At 33.4% G+C, this 18,175-nt stretch overlaps 1 protein-coding gene and 1 non-coding gene across 11 annotated transcripts in view; one reads left to right on the top strand and one right to left on the bottom strand.

Moving 5' to 3' along the window:
• Positions 1–18,175, top strand: part of ATRX (ATRX chromatin remodeler) — a 229,103-nt gene that overhangs the window by 21,389 nt on the left and 189,539 nt on the right. The gene's annotated exons all lie outside the window — the stretch shown is intronic.
• On the bottom strand, positions 12,230–12,697 carry LOC102511690. The gene has a single exon (XR_001367307.2). It is a non-coding gene; the product is annotated as a cysteine-rich and transmembrane domain-containing protein 1 (transcript).

The following is an 18,175-nucleotide window of genomic DNA, read 5'->3' as shown; positions in this document are numbered from 1 at the left end:
GAGCTTTCCAAGGGTGTGCAATTAATCAGTGACATAGTTATTTTTGATCAGAAAGTTTCTTTTTCTAATATCAAAGTAATTTGTGCCCTTTGTTGCATTGTGAAGTTTCTACTTTGCATAACTGGCATACTTCACAATTTTGATGTATAATTGGCATGCTTCTTAATTCTGTAAATGCTTACCTAAAAAATTGCGACACCACTGTGTACAGGCCACTATTGTAGGATATAAGACAGTGAACTCAGTATTAAAATAATAGCTTCTATATATTTAAATTTTTTTATTCTGAAAAGTTATAAACATATTCAAAAGAAAGAAATAGAACTCCGCAAGTACCTGTCACCATCTTAAACAATTATCATCTCATGGTAAGTTGAATTTTCTGTATACCTATCCAAGTTCTCCTCACTGGATTACTTTGAAACAAATTCCAGACATCGTATTATTGTATTGAAGTTTTTTTTAAACAAACTATACCATGGAGTATTCACCTGAAACGAATTAGTATTTGCAAAAGGACAAATGGATCTTTTTTCCTTTCAATGTCAATACAAAGAACAGGTTGCCTTCTTGATTTTTGTTAAGTTATAGTGTATTAGGTGTTTGGCATCCATCATAACTGAAAGAAGCTGTTATACTCTCACATTACTGAAGTATAAAATTTTCAACATTTTATTATGAACAATTTCAAACTTTCAGCACTGTTGAAAGAATTTTACATATACTCACCACCTAGATTCTACGTTTAACATTTTACTACACTTATTTTATCACGTATTTATCCATTTATCAAACTCTTCATTGATGCAGCAGTTCATCCTATCTTCTTACTCATTTCAAAGTAAATTCTAGAGATCAGTATAACTGAGGTTCAGTTTTTAAAGTTATCTTTTCAACTTTGTTTTTCAACTAGGTTTTTTTCAGATTTCTTTTTTGTGTAAACTTTATTGTTGTGAGTGGCCATTTATATCTGAAGTCCTGTGTTGTGACCACTCATAGTCTCCATGGTTTCAGTGGTTTCAGTGCTTCTCATTTTGAACTTTGCTTTCATACACCATGAACCTTTATTAGAATATTTAGGTTATGTACCAGTAATTCATATTTAACCAAAACTAAGCAGAATGAATAATGAGGGTTTTGCACATGTGTTTCCACTGGTCTTTAAAAAAAATCTATTCTAGGAAGACATTGTGTGTCCCATTGTGGTACGCTAAACTAATATGCTATTTTAGGACTCTCTTTTAGAATTTTCCATTAAACAATAACTCTGAGGGCCAGAAGTCACTGTTTCAGTGTTTAGCACTTCTTTATCTTGGTATTCTGTAAAATGCCTAAATATTCTTTGATCTCCACATGACTACATACCTTGTGGCTGAAAAAACTATTTTTACCACATTATGAACTTTTTAAAGGCTCATAATAGCCATATAGTAAATGCTTATTGAATAAATAAAGGAGGTAAATTTGTCAATTCTTTACTTAATTTTTTGAAGTTTATCTTTACCTTGTATCATCAAACTTGTATGAAGGACAGAAGGATGCTTTTGCTCTATGTAGAGCAAATTGAAATAAGTTTACATTCTAAATAGTTCATTAGCATATTTTCAGACTTGAGTTATTTAATGTAAACAGAAATAAGTAAAGAGAGTTCTGAAACATGTATATTCTGAATTAGTTATTTAATTGGGGAACATTTCAGATAAAAATATAATATGAACATCTCTGCCCCTACCACCTAGCTTTATGAAATCTTATGTTTGCTTTAGATTTCTTTTAAAGAAATAAAACATCACAGATAGAGATGAAGTCTCATGGATTTTAAAATATTTTCTCAACATGTATACATGTATGGATAAGTTTCTACATATTTATAAACATTATTTAGAATCTTTTCAGTTTAATGAGTTTATTTAAGTGATACCATACAGTACATATGATTTTGCAACTCCCTTTTTTGGTTCAGTGTTGTTTTTGGGATTTTGAGGTAGATCTGCACTGTTCAGTAGCAACTACGATCTGTGGCTATTGAGCACTAGAAATGTAGCTAGTGTGAATTAATATGTGCTGGAAGTGTATTTGCATACAGGATTTTGAAAACTTAGTACAGAAAAAATGTAAAATATTTCATTGCTAATTATTTTACATTGACTACATATTGAAATGATAATTTGGATATATTGGATTAAATAAGATATTCAAATTAATTTCACCTGCTTTTTCTTTTTTTTTTAAAATGTGGCCTCTAGAATATTTTAAGTTATATTTGTGGCTTACAGTATGTCTCTATTGAACAGCACTGATCTAGATTGCTCACTTTTCATTAGTTTTGAGTTCTACGGGTACACTATAATTTATCTACCTACCATTGGTGAATATTTAGAACTTTTTTCTAATTTGGTGCTATTAAAAATGTTACCAAGAGCCTTCTTAAATGTGTCTCCTTTTAACATATGCTACAGTTTCTTTAGGAAGTCAATTTCATTTTTTATTTCTTATTGTAAGATAATTGCCAAGTTGATCTCCATACTGGTTTTACTAATTTACACTTCAACTGGCAGTCTGAGAATTTTCTTATTCTATAGTTCTTCATCCTGGTCAATGTGTTTTTGTAGACAACTATAACAGCACTTAAATTACCAGCACAAACAAGTATTGGTAATTTTTTAAATGAATATAAATGTCAGCTTACTTCTCTTAGCTAACCTTTTTCATAATAGTCAGTGCACAGATTCCTTTTGTTCCCCTGTGCTATTTGTGTTCTGAATAAATAAAAATTGATTTTAAAATTTAGCAGCCATATCCTATTAGTAGGCAGCTGCATATAAAAAGTATATCTATTTTTTAGTACTGATAGCTTGGAAAAAAACTTCTAGCATCTTTACATGGTGGAATATTATGCTGCCATTAAAATTTATGTTTTGGAAAATAATGATGCAGGAAAATACTCACTTTATATTAATGGAGAGGAAAGTTTATAAAGTAGTAAAGTAACCATTCAATTTTGTTAAAACCAAACATCTGTGTTAACATTTTCCCTTCTAATTACCTCTGGATGGTGGGATTTTAGGTGACATTATATTTTGTACATCATACTTTTTCTTACATTCTACTTTCTATAGTGGTCTTGTTAGGGAAGGAGGATGTGGAGGGGAGTCCTTAGCAACGATAAGCTAAAACTTCCACACCTGGAATATTATTATAAGAGAGAGTAAATGAACTGTAATTGTTCTCATTTTAAATGTTAAATATCAGGCTTTCCTTAAGATACAAATGAAGCAAAACCATATTATTGTTTACTCATTGTTTTTCCTGTATTAGAGGAATTTTTCAAAGAATATCTTATAAATTATTTGGGCATTGTCATTTAACTTCAGTAAGAAGTTCACTTGCATTTGGTATTTTCTACTCTTGGGGAGAGGAAATAATGGAAAATGGATTCATCTCCTGTCCTCTGGAATAAAATTCAGACAATTTGAGCTATGGTCTCAACTTGCTTTAACTTGGAATTACATGATTGAGGGATAGATTTTGGTTTGAATTCAGTTCTCTTGCTTTGTAACCTTTGGAAAGTTATCCAGCATCTGAGTTAATTTTTCATCTGTGTGATAGAGACAATAATACTGAAATGAAAATCAACGATATGTCTAGCATAGTATAAGCCCTTACCAAAATTGAGTTGCTTTCTCTTCTCCTTTTCTATTTTTCAGAGTGAATACATTTAATAGCTGGAGACAGAAATGATTAGGTATGCATTTCGTGAAAAGAGATATGGATAGCTCTGATGTATGTATCAAAAAGTATAAAAGATAACAATATAAGCTGATGCTAATTTCTCATACCTTCCACCTCAGGTGTCTGTCATCTAGAGCATTGAGTTCACTACATTCTAAAGATAAGCCAAACACTATTTTCAAAAGTGATCTAATCTGTTTATATATCTTTTGCCTTTGGAATTGACAGTTTTATTGCTCCTGTAAAAAAGTTAATACTATCTCAGATCTTAATCAGCAGTTGTCAAAACTCCATTTAGCTAGTGCTGTCATTGCAGACTTTATCTGATTCAGTTTTTATTGATTAGGAAAATAAGCTGTATTTTTATCTGGAGGACTTTTTAGGACTCACTGAAAATTGAGTTGTGGTCCACAAATGAAATGATTTCACTTATGACTTATAGATAGGCTTAAAGTACTGAATATTTAGCTATAGATAAAGAAATATGTGACTTTGAATATGTGACTCTCTCAGAAAACTTAGATTTGGTTTTTCTCCCCTTTCCTCTTTACCAAAAGAGAAATTAGAATCTTATCTAAACTGGGTTTAAGTACTTTTTGCATTACAATATATAGGGATGCAGATTCACTCTGAAATCAACTTCTAGAGGAAAACATATTTTGTTACAATGGGTAAAGTAAAATTGCATTTCTGCTTCATCTGAAGGTAGTTTGTATTTTAATCTACTTAAATCTAAATTCATTCCCTTTGAGCTAAAATGTGACTTCATCCTGATAAAAACCCTCCAAAGATTCCTTTTTTGAAAGAACTTGGTATGCTTCTGTTAGAAAATAAAGGCAGCAATACTTGTACTTATTTTTTTGTTTGAGTGAATAGAATGTATTGAATTTAGATAGATGAGACTCAAATGGAATAAATCTAAGCTTTTCAAATATTTGTCATATTTCCTACCCTCAACTGATCTTTATTTTTCCTTGATTCTGTATAAAACCTTTTTACCTTTCTCTTTTAATACCAGAAACATGTGTGGTTCAGTGTTTGCTTTCCCAAGCTATTCTTCAGGAAATTCATGACTCTAGCAAACTCTGCTTCTCAAAATGGAGGTTAGTAGGTACTGGAAATAAGGTTAAGAGATTTAGCCCTAGCTCATACAACTTAATAAGAAAAAAACAAACAATCCAATCCAAAAATGGGCAGAAGACTTAAACAAGCAGTTCTCCAATGAAGACATATGAATGACCAATAGGCACATGAAAAAATGCTCAATATCCCTAATTATCAGAGAAATGCAAATCAAAACTACAATGAGGTATCACCTCACAGCAGTCAGAATGGCCATCATACAGAAGTCCACAAACGATAAATGCTGGAGAGGCTGTGGATAAAAGAGAACCCTCCTCCACTGTTGGTGGGAATATAGTTTGGTGCAGCCATGATGGAAGACAGTATGGAGATTCCTCAGAAAACTAAAAATAGACTTACCATATGACCCAGCAATCTCACTCCTGGGCATATATCCAGAAGGAACCCTAATTCAAAAGGATACATGCACCCCAATGTTCATAGCAGCACTATTTACAGTAGCTAAGACATGGAAACAACCTGAATGTCCATCGACAGATGACTGGATAAAGAAGCTGTGTATATTTATACAATGGAATACTATTCAGCCATAAAAAATGTAAAACAATGCCATTTGCAGCAACATGGATGTCCCTGGAGAATGTCATTGAAGTAAGCCAGAAAGAGAAAGAAAAATGCCATATGATATCACTTATATATGGAATCTAAAAAAAAATGAACTTATTTACAAAACAGAAACAGACTCACAGACAGAGAAAACAAACTTATGGTTACCACAGGGGAAGGGGAGTAGGAAGGGATAAATTGGGAGTTTGAGATTTGCAGATACTAACTACTATATATATAAAATAGGTAAACAAGAAGTTTATAGTGAATAGTGCAGGGACCTATAGTCAATATCTTGTAATAACTTATGGAGAAAAAGAATATCAAAATGAATATATGTATGTACCTATATAACTGAAGCACTGTGCTGTACACCAGAAATTGACACAACATTATAAACTGATTATACTTCAATAAAATATATATATATATATATATATATATATATATATGAGTTTTAGCCCTAAAAGAACCTGTATAAAAGTTAGATGTATCAGATTTTTAAAAATTAGGAAATTCACAGTTATAGGGATCGTTCCCCTTTCTTCTCTAGATTATTCCTGGCATAATTAATAGTGTTTCTTCATTATTAGGTTGTGAGTTCCTTAAAGTCAGGTCTTATGTATTTATTTTTATTGCAATACCAAGTACTCAGTATATATTCAGCATTTGGTAACTACTCTAGAATGAATAAGTGAATCTTACTCCTCATCAATAAAAAGTGAAATCTGACTGATTTGGATTAGAACCCTTATGTCAGTTTGGGAAGAGTTTAAATGGAAGTTTTTTAGGCAAGAGATATTTATAAAGCTGATCTGAATTGCCTTTGTTTTGAAATTTTAATGCTTTACAGATACTTTAAAGTATTTTTCAAAAAAGCTTGAATGACTAGTAAGTTGTATTTCTTAGTCCAATTTGCTCACATTATTACTCCTAAATTATGGCTCATCTTTCTACTGAGGCATCAGCCCACTGAAAGAAACAGACCCATATAACTTTTTCAGATGTTAAAGTCAGACTGGAAAATTAGAAACTCAGAATGTTAGCCATTTCTGAATCTCTTTTTATTGAGTCATTGTGAAATTATAAGAAAATAATTTAATAGTTAAAGAAGATACGATATTTGCATTCTGATATTTGATATTAGTCTAAATTTTCCAGGATTGGCGCCATCAATTGAAAAGAAATGAAGAAGTTTAACCAGAGCAACAGGGAATGAATTGTTGTTTGGGGGTAAGATTGTCATAGAGTTAGGTTACACATACAGGACAAAATACTCGAATATTAGAATGAGTACACACAGACCAGGAACTCTAGTTGTCTTGAGATTGGAGGATAGAGTTGACTTTGAAGAGGTTTTGTTTCGTTATTTTGTACTCCTCATCTAACAGAGTGCAGAACTTACTCATTTTCACTTGTTTCTTCTTAGTTGAGTCCTGTCTTCATGCTAATCTTTGCATAACTTTAATAGCTAGGCATGTGTTATGTAGTTAGTTTCTGACCAGTTCCTTTTGAATTCTTCAGTTTACTTCTATAAAGTCTTAAGGTGGCTTCTACAAAATTTAGAACCACCATTCTGCTTTTTAACTCAGATAAATTAGATCTGAGTTTTTGTGAAAGAAGAGATTGCCTCATTTTTGTTTTTAGAGAAGTATTCAGTGGTATTCAAGAGGTTTGTAGTGGCTCTTTGTATTCAGTATACTTACTTATGAAGGATTTTTAATATATCTTGTTTTGGGACTCAAAGAGAAAGTCTTAGATTTTAGTAGTGCCTTGTTTGTTGTGGTAAATTTTGGATTCTGTTTTCAGAAAAGTAAAACTCATCTTCTAAGATGATTATTTTATGGTACCCATGCCAGATATGACTTGTCATCTCATATATTTAATTTTTATGTCCTTAGATGACTAGGAGGCCTGAATGACTTTTTGAGATGTTGTGAAATAGACACCAGTGTTTTTCCTGTTTCAGTACTTTTTTTTGTTCCCCTCCCTTTTTTTCTTTTCTTTTCTTTCGTTTGTTGTATTTCCAGAAATTCTTCAAGTATAAAATGTTAATACTTCCCAAGGGTCAAGAGAAGCATGTGGATTTAAAAACTCTAGGTATTTTAGAGGATACTTAGAGGGGTCTCTGAAGAATTAAAAGGGATAATACCATTTATCTTCCCTTATTTGTGACACAAACTTTCCACCAGACTGTCTGATACATTGGTCCTTCTTATGTCCCACTACAAAATTAATGTTGAACAATTAATGTTAAGTAGAAAGAGTAATATAATAATAAGAGTCAGGTAGAGTTGAAGGCCAAAAAAGTCTTGTTATAGAGAATAGACATTGTAAAATTGTATTGTAAAATCTTGTGCCCTGGGTGAACATGAAAGTTTGGACACTTGGTTTTTTTTCTTAATACTGAAATAGAATTTTTCAGAAAGTAGAGAAAGACTTGATATCCTAGGGTGAGATCCTGGATGGAAGGAACCTGTGCTTTTTCTACCTTATTTATAATATAATCAGTCAGTGTTTACTACTACTTGACCTCAAAAGGCAACAAAGTAATTATCTAGCTTGACAGGTAAGTTTTAAAAAGATACAGATAACTGTTTATTTTAATGTCTGTTTCCATGCTATAGTTTTATAATCTGTGCTGAACCAAAAAGTTAAAGCAATAATAGTTTGATTACTCCTGATTGCTGCTTTTAAAGCTAAAGATTTTCAAATATTATTTTCAGATCATGTTAAACTTTTTGTTTGAGTCAGTTTTTTCCCCTAATTCTTGTTCAGTGTAGAGATTGTATGAAAGGTCAAAATTCAAGTGCAATTGCTGTCAAAAGATCTATAAGCAACTCAGTTAAAATCCAGTTCACTTAAAAAAACTTTATTGATATAAATCACAAACTACAGTTTATCCATTTAAACAGTACAGTTCATTGGTTTTAGTATATTCACAGATCTGTACAGCCATTATCATCACTCCAACAAGAAACCCCATACCAATTAGTGGTCACTCCTCATTTTTCCCCATGTTTCTATCCCAGATCCTGACAACCACTATTTTACCTTCTACCTCTAGGGACTTGCATATTTTGAACATTTCATATAAAAGAGATCATACAATATGTGGTCTTTTGTGACAGGCTGCATTCATTTAACATAATACTTTCAAGATACATCCATGTTGTACCATGACTCAGACCTTCATTCCTTTTTATTGGTGAATAATATTCCATTCATCATTTGATGGATATTTGGTTTGTTTCTACTTTTTGGTTATTATGAATCATGCTGCTATGAAAATTTGTATATGAATTTTTGTGTGGGCATTTATTTTCATTTCTTTTTGGAATTCTGGGTCATATGGAAACTGTTTAACTTTTTGAGGAATTGTCAAAACTTTTTCAAAGTACCATTTTATGTTCACATCAGCAGTGTATAAGGGTTCCAGTTTTTCCACATCCTCACCAACATCATGTATTGTCCATCTTTTTAATTATGTCCATTCTGGTGGGTGGTAGTATCTTTTGTTTTTATTGTGATAAAATATATAGAATATTTATCATTTTAACCATTTGTAAGTGTGCAATTCAATAGCATTAAGTACATTCACAATATGTAAAAATCACCACCATCTATACCGAAAACTTTTATCATCCCCAACAAAAGCTCTGTACTCATCTTTAAAGTCTCTTTGGTAAATGGTGCTGGGTCAGTCATCCATATGTGAAAGAAAGAAGGTTGGACCCTTACCTCATACCATATACAACAACTAAAATTGGATCAAATACCTAAATTTCAGAGCTAAAACTGTGACAATCTTAGGAGAAAACATAAGGGCTAATCTTCAAGACCTTGAATTTGGCCATGGTCTCTTAAATAAGATGCAAAAAACACAGGCAACAAAAGAAAGATACATATAATTTGAACCCTTACAACTCAGGAATAAAAAGACAGCTCAGTTAAAAAGTGGACAAAGTGTTAGCTACTATATGTAATTTTAAAAAAGTTTCTTTTGTATAGCACAGGGGACTATGCTCAATATCTTGTAATAGCCTTTAATGGAAAAAAATGAAAACGAATATATGTATGTATATGCAAGACTGGGACATTGTGCTGAACACCAGAAATTGACACATTGTAATTGACTGTACTTGAATTAAAGAAAAGTGGACAAAGGACTTGAATAGATATCTCTCTGCTTTTTGTGATAAAATGCACATAATTAACATAAACCTTTTTAAGTGTACATTTCAATGGGGTTAAGTATATTTTTATGTTGCTGTGCAATGAATCTCCAGAAATTTTTCATCTCGTGAAACTGAAACTCTATACTCTATAAAAACAGCTCCCCATTTCCCTTGGCATCCCTTTGTTTATAATCATGTCTTTATGTTTAAAGTGGGCTTCTTGTAGATAGCATATATTTGAATCTTGGTTTTAGTCCACTCTGACACCTGACTGTATCCACCTGACAGTCTGACTCACTGACTCTTAGTTGGTGTATTCAGATTATTCACATTTAAAGTGAATTTTGATATAGTTGGATTAATATCTACTATGTATATAACTTTTTTATTCATTGCACTTGTTTTCCTTTTTAATCTTCTTTTTTGCCTTTGGGTTTTTTTTTTAACATTTTTTATTGATTTATAATCATTTTACAATGTTGTGTCAAATTCCAGTGTAGAGCACAATTTTTCAGTTATACATGAACATATATATATTCATTGTCACATTTTTTTCTCTGTGAGCTACCATAAGATCTTGTGTATATATCCCTGTGCTATACAGTATAATCTTGTTTATCTATTCTACAATTTTGAAATCCTGTCTATCCCTTCCCACCCTCCACCCCCTTGGCAACTACAAGTTTGTATTCTATGTCTATGAGTCTGTTTCTGTTTTGTATTTATGCTTTGTTTGTTTGTTTTTTTAGATTCCACATATGAGCAATCTCATATGGTATTTTTCTTTCTCTTTCTGGCTTATTTCACTTAGAATGACATTCTCCAGGGGCATCCATGTTGCTACAAATGGTGTTATGTTGTCGGTTTTTATGGCTCAAGAGTATTCCATTGTATAAATAGACCACATCTTCTTTATCCAGTCATCTGTTGATGGACATTTAGGCTGTTTCCATGTCTTGGCTATTGTAAATAGTGCTGCTATGAACATTGAGGTGTGGATGTCCTTTAAAAGTAGGGTTCCTTCTGGATATATGCCCAGGAGCGGGATGACTGGGTCATATGGTAAATCTGTTCCTAGTCTTTTGAGGAATCTCCATACTGTTTTCCACAGTGGCTACACCAAACTGCATTCCCACCAGCAGTGTAGGAGGGTTCCCTTTTCTCCACAGCCTCTCCAGCATTTGTCATTTGTGGACTTTTGAATGATGGCCATTCTGACTGGTGTGAGGTGACACCTCAATGAAGTTTTGATTTGCATTTCTCTGATTATTAGTGATATTGAGCATTTTTTCATGTGCCTATTGATCATTTGTATTTCTTCCTTGGAGAATTGCTTGTTTAGGTCTTCTGCCCATTTTGGGATTGGGTTGTTTGTTTTTTTCTTAAGTCGTATGAGCTGCTTATATATTCTGCAGATCAAGCCTTTGTTGGTTTCAGCGTTTGCAAACATTTTCTCCCATTCTGTAGGTTGTCTTTTTGTTTTACTTATGGTTTCCTTTGCTGTGCAGAAGTTTGTAAGTTTAATTAGGTCCCATTTGTTTATTCTTGCTTTTATTTATACTGCTTGGGTAGACTGCCCTAGGAGAACATTTTTGAGCTGTATGTCAGATAATGTTTTACCTATGTTTTCTTCTAGGAGGTTTATTGTATCTTGTGTTATGTTTAAACATTTGATCCATTTTGAGTTTATTTTTGTGTATGGTGTAAGGGAATGTTCTAGCTTCATTGATTTACATGCTGCTGTCCAGTTTTCCCAAAATCATTTGCTGAAGAGACTGTCTTTATTCCATTGTATGTTCTTGTCTCCTTTGTCGAATTTTGTGGGTTCATTTCTGGGCTCTCTGTTCTGTTCCATTGGTTCATATATCTGTTTTGTACCTATACCATGCTGTCTTGATGACTGTAGCTCTATAGTATTGTCTGAAGTCTGGGAGAGTTATTCCTCCAGCCTCTTTCTTTCTCTTCAGTAATGCTTTGGCAATTCTAGGTAGGTCTTTTGTGGTTCCATATAAATTTTATTATGATTTGTTCTAGTTCTCTGAATAATGTCCTGGGTAATTTGATAGGGATTGCATTAAATCTGTAGGTTGTCTTGGGCAGTATGACCATTTAACAATATTGATTCTTCTAGTCCAGGAGCATGGGCTATCTTTCCATTTTTTAAAGTCCTCTTTAATTTCCTTAATCAGTGTTTTATAGTTCTCCGTGTATAAGACGTTCACCTCCTTGACTAGATTTTTCCGTAGGTATTTTATACTTTGGGTGCTATTTTATTTTTTATTTTGTTTTGTTTTATTTTTTTTTGAGATTTTGACAAATTTATTGAAAGATACAGGATGTTAGCAGGGAAATCATTCAGTCATTCAGTGGTATATTACATCATGCCACTACCTTGAATATATAATTTTAATTTTAAAATTATATATTTCATAACTAAGCCTTTGGTCAAAAAAATTAAAGTCATTTAGCACATTTGTGAAAGGCCAATAAGAAATGGATTTTGAACATTAAAAAGACCAAGTCACTGAATTAAACAGCAGCAACCCCTGCTAATCTAGAATCCCGCTGTTTTGAATGTAGAAGTGTCTGTGCAGAGCTAGTCATTGATTTCAGCAATCAGTATTGGGCAGGCACAGCTGTCAGTGGCGGTGGCAGAACTGGAGAGCTGGGCTTGTCAGGTGAGCATGTCCCAGAGACAGTAGCAACAGAGGGCAATCCAGCAGGCTGTGAGGCAGGTAGATGTGCCCAGGTCATTCCTTCTTTGGTCTTCCATGACATACACTGTGGTTTTAGGAGGCTCCTGAGATCCGCCCTCCCAGCCGTACTGTGGGTATCCTTGGCTGGGGTATCCCTGAGGAGGTGGGTAGGGTCCATTCACATGTCCTGGAGGGTAGACCGCAGGCCCCATCGGTTGTTGTGGATAAGGTGGGTATGGCGCCGTCTGGCCGGGGCCTGGATACGGTGGAGGGTTCCCTTGGTTCATCAGGTACCTGCAGACTCTCTTCTCTATGAACCCGCTGGGCACTGCTTCGGTTGGGACCCAGCGGGAGCAGAGGAGACTGCACAAGTCACGCCGCACCTGCTATGGAGCGAGTGAAGAGTAGAGGCACGCCTGATGTCCTGGGTGCTATTTTAAAGGAGATTCTTTCTTTCTTTTCCTGTTGATTTCATTGTTAGTGTAAAGAAATGCAACTGATTTTTGTACATTAATCTTGTAACCTGCTACCTTGCTGAATTCTTCAATTATTTCTGGTAGTTTTTGTGTGGACCTTTTAGGGTTTTCTGTATATAGTATTATGTCATCTGCATATAGGGACACTTTTACCTCTTGCTTTCCAATTTGGATCCCTTTTATTTCTCTCTCTTGCCTGATCGCTGTGGCTAGGACTTCCAAGACTGTGTTGACTAGGAGTGGTGGTAGTGGGCAGCCTTGTCTTGTCCCAGATTTTAGTGGGAAGCTTTTGATTTTTTCACCGTTGAGTACTATGCTGGCTGTAGGCTTGTCATATATAGCTTTTATTATGCTGAGATATGTTCCGTCTATACCCACTTTGGTGAGAGTTTTTTTTATCATAAATGGGTGTTGAATTTTATCAAATGCTTTTTCTGCCTCTATTGATGATCATGTGGTTTTTGTCCTTTCTCTTGTTGATGTGATGTATTACATTGATGGATTTGGCGTATGTTGAACCACTCTTGTGTCCCTGGGATGAACCCCTCTTGGTCATGATATATAATCTCTTTTATGTGCTGTTGGATTCTATTTGCTAATACTTTGGCAAGGATTTTTGCATCTATGTTCCTCAGTGATATTGGTCTGTAATTGTCTTTTTGGGTTGTGTCTTTGCCTGGTTTTGGTATTGCCTTTGGTTTTAATTGAACACTTTATGTGATTTCCTTTTCTTTCCTTTTTAACGTACAAATTATACTTTAAAAAATTTTATTGGTTGCCTTATAGTTTGCCATGTATATTTAAAACTAGTCTAAGTCTATTTTCAAATAACACTATACCACTTCGCAAGTAGTGTAGATACCTTATAGCAATATTCTCAACTCCTCTCCTCTGTAAGCTCTAATCACCTAATGCATTTTTTGCTATTACTAGTTTGAGCAGTTAGTTATTAGGTCAGTTAAGAATAAGAAACATAAAAGATGCTATTTTACCTTCATTTATTCCTTCTCTCATGCTCTTCCTTCCTTATGTAGATTTGTATTTCTGACCTATATAATTTTCTTTCTCTCTAAAGAACTTTAAACATTTCTTGCAAGTGAGATCTACTGGCAACAAATTCCTTCAGTTTTTGTTTGTCTGAGAAAGTCTTTATTTTTCTTTCACCTTTGAAGGATCATTTTGCAGGATACATTATTGAAGCTTGGTGGGTTTTTTCCTCAGCAGTTTAAATATTTCACTCCACTCTTAGAGCTTGCATGGTTTCTGACAACATTTCAGGTGGAATGCTTATCCTTGTTCCTGTATAAATAAGAATTTATTTTTCTTCTGGCTTTTAAAAAGATTTTTCTTTTTGTCTTTGGTTTTCTGTTGTTTCCATGTGATATAGGTAGGTGTAGGTATTTGGTATTTATCCTGCTTTGTAGCCTGCATCTATGGTATCTGTAATTAATTTTGGAAGGATTTCCATCATTTTTATTTCAAACATTTCTTCTGCTGTTTTCCCTCTTCTCCTTTGTATTCCCATTACGTTTATGTTAAACTTCAGTAATTGTCCTACGGTTATTAGTTTTTCTATTCCTTTTATGTCTTCTTTTTTCTGTTTGCATTCCAGTTCAGAAAGTTTCTATTCGCTTGTCATCATCATCACTGATTCTTTCCTCTTCAGTCTCATGATTCTTTCTTTGGCTGTGTCCAGTCTATTGATAAGCCCATGAAGGGCATTCTTTATTTCTTTTATGGGGTTTTGGATTTATAGCATTTTATTTTGTTTATTTATTCAAGTTTTCATCTCTCTGCTTACATTACCCAGCTATTCTTGCACATTGCCTACTTTTTCCATTAGAGTCCTTATCCTATTAGTCATAGTTACTTTAAGTTCCTGTATTTGATAATTCCAGACATCTGTGTCTTCTGTAAGTTAGTTTTGATCCTCTCTTTGTATCTTTAGATTGTATTTTTTTTTTCTGGCTTTTCAGTGGGACCTGTAATTTTTTTTGAAAGCTGTATGTGATATTTCTAGTAATAGGAGCTGAGGCTTTTAGTGTGAGCTTTTATGTTAATCTAGCTAGGAACTGGGCTGTGTTTAATGTTTGCTGTAGCTATAGGTGCCACAGGTTTTATTTCTTCTAGTTTCTTTGTTTTAGGGTTTTTTTTTTCCTTCCCTTTTGTCCTTGGGTTTCCTTAAACATTCCTTCTTAAACAGAGTCTGTATCTTGTAGGTTTCTCACTTATAATTTAGTGTTATTATACTTGATTCCAGGAATTGGGGAGGGAAAGTGATCTGTAATCTTATGAATTACATCTGTTTTTTAAGTGGTCCTGAGTCCCTGGGCTATGACTTTTAGAAGTGAATGGCTATATAAAATGTCCACAAATAATAAATGCTGGAGAGGGTGTGGAAAAGAGGGAACCCTCCTACACTGTTGGTCACAAGGTAGCTTGGTGCAGCCATTATGGAAAACAGTATGGAAATTCCTTAAAAAACATTTAGACTTAGCATATGATCCAGCAATCCCACTGCTGGGCACATATCCAGATGGAACTCTAATTCAAAAAGATACATGTACTGTACAATAGCAAAGGCATAGAAACAACCTAAATATTCATCGACAGATGACTGAATAAAGAACCCGTGATATGTTTATACAGTGGAATACTACTCAGCTATGAAAAAGAATAAAATATTGCCATTTGCAAAAACATGAATGGACCTGGAGATCATCATTCTAAGTGAAGTAAGCCAGAAAGAGAAAAAAAATACCATATGATATCACTCATATGTGGAATCTGAAAAAAAATCATGAATGTATCTACAAAACAGATTCAGACATAGAAAATAAACATATGGTTATGAGGAGGGCGAAGTGGGTGGGAAGGAACAAATTGGGAATTTGAGATTTGCAGATACTAAGTACTATATTAAAATAGATAAACAACAAGTTTCTACAGTATAGCACAGGGAACTATATTCAATATCTGGTAGTAACCTATAATGAAAAGAATATGAAAAGAAATATATATATGTATATGTATGACTGAAAACATTATGTTGTATACCAGAAATTGACACAAGATTGTAAACTGACTATACTTCAATTTAAAAAAAAATGGGAAAAAGGAAGTGTTTCTTAGCCTTTCCCTCCTTAACTTAGGTGAGACAGGAAAGCTAGAGTCTTCTGAGGTTGTCAGATTTCTCTTCCTCCAGGTAGATAATGCTCTGGTGAAATAGTTTACTTTGAGGGCATGACTTTGTTAAGAAGAGAATGCTCTGGGCGTATTTTAGTTTGGTTACTTTTCCGCCTCCCTTGCTCAAGGCATAAGAGAATTTTCCTCGGATCTTCCTCATGGAAACGTGAAAACCTTGTGGGGCTCCTGGAGGTAAAACCCAAGAGAGTGTGCCACCACCCCCCAAACTGGTACCCCAGAATTTGTTAACTCTCAAGCTGATCCATACTTGACCTCCAACAATTCATTAGTTACTGTTGAAGTGTTCCCACTTCTTATGTGATTCTCTGTAACTGCCAGTCTCTCCAGTTTTATTAATTTTGATTTGTGCTGTGACCTCAGTTCTCTAATGGATCTAAGATAAGTTATTTATTTCCAATTTATTCATCTTTTTTCTTATAAGCATGGGAGTAAGGACTTCTAAGATCCTTACCTATTGGTGCTGGCTGGTTAGGTTTTGTTTTTTTTGTCTTTTTATAAATAAATGAACCTATATGAAATGACATAGCTGTCTGTGGCTCTTTTGGGGTGCTCTTTTGTTTGAAATGCTTGTGTAATATCTTTAAGGTCTTGATCTTTGTGAGGATCAGGTTCTAATTTCAGTTGGAAGTTTTATGAATTGATTTTAAAATGATTTGCTTTGCTTATTGTTAGCACCTTATGTTTAGTTGCTGCTGCATACAAGTAAGGATAGTGTGGTAAGCACAGTAGATAAAGCATGAGTAGTAAAACTAGAGAACTCAGGTAATTTAATGTGTTCATGAAGTGTTTTTATTAAAAATTAAAAAAATCAATGAGCATATGTAAAATAATAACAGGTAGCATTGAACAAAGGTGAAAAACTTCAGAAAAGTATGTTGAAGTAACTGAAAGCACTTTTCTGGACATCTTAGTTTATCCTTAGTCTGTTTAAGTGTTCTGAGTTTTGAGGATTACCTATGAGGATAATGAGTTTTCTATTATGTAAGTCATATTAGTCGCTGTGTCTTCAGTTCCCTTAAGGGATGCAGCATAGGGTAGGCTTTGGTTGGAGGTACAATTCTTGATTATCCAATTAGTAGTTGCAAGTGCAAATTATTTAATTCCCTTATTGTATTTAGCAAATAAGTGCCTTTCTGAGCCTCAGTTTCCTGTAATAAAATTCTCATGAGGTTTAAATCAGGCAAGTGTGTATAAAATGCATATTAAAATTTGTCAGGGTTGTGTAAAGAAACCCAAGACAATATGGACTAAGTAAAATTCCACCATTTACCCTAAAACTTGTTCTTCCAGTGGTTGATATTCATTGGCACAGTAGAAACTTGTATGGACCTGTATCACATTTGGGAGTAAAATCAAGGCATAAACATTTTATAGACAAGTAGGTTTTTTTTTAAATAAAGTATACTTACATAGTTAATACTGGACAGCTTTTGAAAGGATTTCTTATAATTTTACCTGAATAAGGACATAATTCAGGAGATTTTTAACACTTAAGTGAATAGTAAACTTGTAGCAAAAAAAGGAAGCATGGGAAGAATCTCTAGGATTAGTGAAAAGTCAGTTGTGTATTATTATTTAATTTATAAATGAAGTTATAGATATTAACAAATACATAAGCTGTTTCATAATATGTTGTAAACACATATGATAATTTTAAACCTAAAGAAGACCCCTTACATTTATGAGTAATTTGTGGAATGGATTACCTTGAAAAAAATCTTAGGAAAATGTTGTTTTCAACTTTTAACTTAGTTTGAGTCAGACATGTCCAGTCTTCATTTATGAAATATAAAATTACATGAATTAAAAAGGAAGATAGAACTTTTCCAGCATCAAAGCAGTGAATTTATTGTATCACAAAAAGGTAGAAGAGAAAGTATTACCTGCAATCTTTTCTAGGTAACATTCACTACTAACATTTCTGAGTACCATTTTATTGCAATATTTTTATTAGTTGTGATTATACTTTATGTTCAGTTTCTTTTGCTAGTTTTGGTTAACGTTGTAGCATGAACTGTTTTCATATTGTAGTTGAACTTTTTTGAATTATTTTTAATTGTTGGTATGATACTGTATGACTTGTATTGTGCCTGTTAGCCGTTATTGTGCATTTTAGCTATTTATAGTTTTTTTTTTTTTTTGGCTATTGCAGATAAGTCATAGATCAACATCTTCTGTGATTAAAATTATTACTTAG

Source organism: Camelus ferus, chromosome X (assembly GCF_009834535.1).
Source record: "Camelus ferus isolate YT-003-E chromosome X, BCGSAC_Cfer_1.0, whole genome shotgun sequence".
Classification (NCBI taxonomy): Eukaryota; Metazoa; Chordata; class Mammalia; order Artiodactyla; family Camelidae; genus Camelus; species Camelus ferus.
The sequence above is the reverse complement of the archived record's forward strand: the minus strand, read 5'-3'. Positions and strand labels throughout refer to the sequence as shown.